Here is a 4,969-nt window from a genome sequence, read left to right on the forward strand (position 1 = left end):
GTCTGTTTGTCTTCAAGCCTGTAAGACCCCAGGTGCTGTATCATTTGATAGCCAGGCACCATCTGCTTTCTTCCCCACTTTTGCTAATGCACCCCCTATGTCTTCAGCGATCTAGTAGTAGGCTGGTGTGCTTCTTCCGCGTGGGTTTTGTTGTCTCTCAGCTAGATGGTGCTTGTTTCTTTAAGGCTTCAGGTGCTATATCTTGTGGTAGCTGAGCACCATCAGCTTTCTTCACCACACTTGCTTGTGCGCCCATTGTCTTCAGGTGTTATATCTTTTGGTAGCCAAGCATCATCCTCTTTCTTCACCACATTTTCTTGTGCACCCATTGTCTACAGCCGCTTTCCCTGCTCCATTTGTAAGGTGTGGCCCAAGTCCTGGTTGCACGGCTTTTTTGGAAACTGGACCTTTGTCACCGTGCGCCCTGTGATTCGAGAGCCATGGCTCCAAGCGGGACTTGGGCCACACCTTACAAATGGAGCGGGGAAAGCGGCTCTAGTATCTGAGCAGGCGGCGGCTGACGGAAGGGGGCGGGGCCTGCGGAGGCGCGCGGGTCGGAGGCGGGGCCTGGAGCCGAGGTATTTAAGCGCGCCGGCGGCGTTTCGGCGCCTCAGCCAGACTGATAGCTGTTCTCGGTCCAGTCAGGTAAGGGCTCCGGCCGAGGCCCCGAGCCCAAACGCGCTTCTGGGCAACGACGCCACGGAGGCTGAGGCCAGAGAACCGAGGCCTACTGCCCAGATGGCGAGCGACCCCGGGGAGGAGAAGGGTTCGCCCTGACCCGGGAGAGCCCGTGCCCTTCTCCCCCTCCCCAGTGCCCTCACGCACCCCCGGACCCGGGCTGCGTGTGGCGGTGGCGACGGGCTTTGGGGCGCCCCTCCCCGCCCGGAGCCTGTGGTCGACGCCGCTAAACTCCCCTCAGCCGCGTCGCGGGCCGGCCGCGCCGAGGTGTGCGGCGCCCCCCGCGCCGCTCCACTTGGGGGCTGCGGGGGTCCCTCCTAGGGTGCCTTGAGCTCGCCAAAGGAAACGAAGCAAGTAACCCCCCAGACGCGCCGCCATCGAGTGGATTCGGACTCGCGGCGACCCCCAGGACAGGGCAGCACGGCCCCGCGGGTTTCCGAAAGCGGAACGGGACCAGAAGGCCCCCCCGTCGCCGCACACCCCGGCTTCGGCGAGCATCCCCCGGCGACGGGGCTCCTCAGATGTGGATAGTGTGCGCTCTGCGCCCTGAGACGGGCGCTCTGAAAATGCGGGGACAGCTCGGGAGAGCGGGGTGGGCGCTGCGTTCGCGGGGGCGGGGCTGGGGCCTGGAGGGAGCGCGTCGGCCGGCCGGCCGGCCGGCCTTCCTTCCCTCCCTCCCTTCCGCCTCTGCGTGCGTCCGCCCCGCCAACCTTGGCAGTCTGGGGCGTCTGTTGACCCTCACCAAGCCCCCAACTACAGAGGCCCAGGACTGAATCTCTTCACAGAAGCAGACAGCCTGGGCCTGGCGGAGCCGCTGGGTATCCACCAAGCGTGTGCTTCTCGCCCCTGGAGCTTAACCCACTGCCAGCAAAGAGCGGCCCTCGAGGTTTGCATGTGAAAAAGCAGGCTGAAGCGTTGGCCTTTTAGGCCCGCAGGACCTTGCTGCCTTTCATATCAGTCGGGCCTTGCGTATGAGTGCTTGGTTTGGATCGAGTGGGGAAGTCGTGGTAGCACTTTTGGTCATTACCCTATCCACCCGCCACCTATGGACGTCAATTTATTGTTTTTACTTTTCAGAACTAGGGAAGAACTTCAAGCCTGAATGGAGTGCTGTTTTTGTTTTCTGTTGTTTTTTTTTAGTTGTGAAATAGATTTACCAAAAGATGCGAGATGATATATTGCTCCTAAAACGAAAACAGGTGCAGTCTATGGGCTCTTTTGCTTCTTCTGATTATGTACAAATACCGCTCAGTTTATGACAGAGTATTTGAGGAAAGAAGTCAAAAAGTAGAGGAGAGGGAAGAAAATGAAAAAGTCATACACAATCCCACTGTATCACATTAACTACTGTTAATATTTTGGGGCATTTATAAAATAGCTTTAAAACAATAAGCTCGTTCCTACTTCCCACTCAACATTCCATGACAGACAACATTTTGCTCTTCGAAATGCATATTGGTGCTAAACAAAAACGTCTAATTTCTAGTCAGGCAGTATGTGAAATTTCATTTCATTGCATCTTATTACAACAAAATAAGCAGGATGGCAAGGCAAGGGCATTTGGAATGTGTGGTATTACTGATAAAGACCCGCTGTTTGCCTCCCTCCATGGCTGTGTTGATTCACAGCAGTTGCAAGAACCCGCCTTTTCTTGATTTGCTGGAAATCCTTGTTGCCTCCCATCTGCACTCAGCCGCCAAACCTTGTTATCACATATGTGCCACTTCTTCCTTTTGCCATCTTTGCCTCCTTCAGTCCAGAGAGCTGAGTACTGCCTTGGCTTTGGGGCCCTATATCTCCCCTGTTCAGAATATTTATCTTTTTCTCAGCTAATGCTAATCTCTGTCCTTCTACCCCACCCCAAGACTCCTGCTCACGTGGTCCCTTCACCTTCATCAATTTCTTCTTCCAGATAACCTCGTTAATTCTCAATAATACTAATAGTTACTGCATTCTGAATACCTTCTGTGGGTGACATTGTGCTATGCAGCAAGTGTCATTATCCCCATGCTCACTAGATGAATGGTGCCTCAGAGGTTGACTGACTCAGGGCAAATAAGTGACAGATCCAAAACTTGAACCAGGCCTCCAGGCTGGACTGGAAAGCCTGTCCGTTTAACCTAGTTATTGTGTTGTCCCTGCTGCTTTTGTAAGACATGAACTGTTCTTAGGTCAATTCTTAGTAATGTACTTCATCAGAAACAATTTTCTGAAAGAGAGACCATGTTTGTTGTAATGGGGTTGTGTCAGAAACATCTGTGCTGGAAGTTCACACTGAGAGGTAAACTGAGGCATGAGGACAAAGAGAAAAAGTTAAAGAGGCTGTAACAGCTCCTTATTAGAAAAGAAGCTCCCGGACAAGGTTCCATGGGCTAGCAAAGGAGCCCGGGGACGTCACGCCCAGTGATGAGAGTGGTGGGTTTTTAAAGGAGGGACCGAGAAGGGTCCCTTTGGGAAGGGGTTGGGGCTGCAGCTGCTGGGGATTTTCCACTGCCGTCTTTTTTTCCCCTTAGTTTAATTGTCCAGCTATTGCAGGTGGGAAGGAAAGATGGTTATTCTTGGAGTCTGTCCTGAGAATTGTCCATCAGCTTTGTTTCCTGGTACGTGCAGGGAGAAGGGTTAAGGCCCTGGCAGCCTGTCCCTGACCCCACACATACAAGCAGGACTCCTTTCTAGCATGTAACCTAACCCACAAATCAGGAGGGGCTTCCCCCCCCCCTTCTATCATGGGGAAACTTGAAGCATGAGAGATATTTTTAACTTTTAGGAAGTGTTTTAAGTCTCATTGTTTGGGAACCTCAGCTCAGTAGCTTCTTTTCCATGTTCACTTGTGGGAGGTAGGAAGTAATTCTTTGCATACATGAGCCTTGTCAAACTTGAGTTTGTGAATCACACTTTCTATCCAGATATCCTGAGTCTAGGGAACCTGCTAGCTTGTGTGTGTGCTTGATCCAAGGGTGAGTCTTAGGGTGAGTGAGTAAAGAACTGTAGTGGTTCTACTTCTCTCATCGGGCTCCACACAGAGGCGTTGTAGGGTAGTCAGGCGCCAGCAGGAGCAGTATGGAGCTTCTTCCTGGTCTGTGAGGGTAGAGACCGCATGAGGACAAAGCGACTCCATCGCTTAGGATCAGGGAATAACAAGTTCCCTGGAGAACCAGATGCTCAGGGCACTTGGAAAGGACATGCCAGTCTGATTTGTGGCAGGAAATCTGTATGCAGTGGTGGTGGTAATATTGTGGTGGTGGGGTTGTTGGGTGAGAGGGAAAGAGGTAACATCTATCCAACACTGACCATGCCAAGCACATGTTATTATTTGTTCAGTTTGTCTTATCTCACTTAATTTTCCTAAGAACTCACTGCCATCAAAATTTCATAGTGTTGGGAACCATTTATGCACATGTCCTTTTTAATATATGACTTAGCCTCCTGTGTAGGTCTTTGCCATACCAGTTCTGAACAGTTGCCCTTTGTTGTGTTGTTGGGTACCATGGGGTCACTATTGACTCTTAATGACCCTGTGTGCAACTAAGCACTGCTTGGTTCTGCGCCATTCTCACCAGTGTTCTTATAGTTGAGCCCATTATTGCAGCCACCATGTCAATCCAGATCCTGAAGGTTCTTCCTCTTTTTGCTGACCCTCTACTAAGATGATGTCCTTTTACAGGGACTGGTTTCTCCTGATTACATGCCTGAAGTAGTTAGATGATGTTATGTCAACCTGAAGATGTATGAAATTGTAGGGGTAGAATCCAACCTGTCAGTCAGGTCACAGCCTGATGATGCCTTGTTGGGGCCTTCTTCTAAGTGGGAAAACTGGGAACTTCCCTTTCTCTCTGTCACTTCACCTTCCTGCCTGCTGGCAATCTGCCTGCCTCCAGGAGCAGCCCCAAGTAGGTTGCCCGACCCTGAGATCTGTCACAGCCCTGTCATGTTCCTGTTAATCTTGGATCTACATGACTCAGCACCCACCGGCCTGTGATCTTCCTGATTACTGGTTCACCTTTTTGCATTACTGGCCGGAAGTTGTGTAAGTCTGAGGAGGGACTATGGACTAGCATCAGACTTAGGGGCAGGAGTCGGACTGGACTGGGATGCCTTCTTGATAGATAATTCTTCTTGGTTTAAAGCTCTTTTTTATACATAGATGAGTGTCCATGGATTTGTTTCTCTAGACAACCTGGCCTAGTAAGTACAATGTCTAAAGTACATGAGATGAATTTTCATCATCCTTGTTTATAAGGAACATCTGGCCTGCACTTCCTCTAAGACAGACTTGTTCTTTTGGCAGTCC

Source organism: Echinops telfairi, unplaced genomic scaffold (genome assembly GCF_000313985.2).
Source record: "Echinops telfairi isolate 266 unplaced genomic scaffold, ASM31398v2 ScPeMD7_60;HRSCAF=208, whole genome shotgun sequence".
NCBI classification, from domain to species: Eukaryota; Metazoa; Chordata; class Mammalia; order Afrosoricida; family Tenrecidae; genus Echinops; species Echinops telfairi.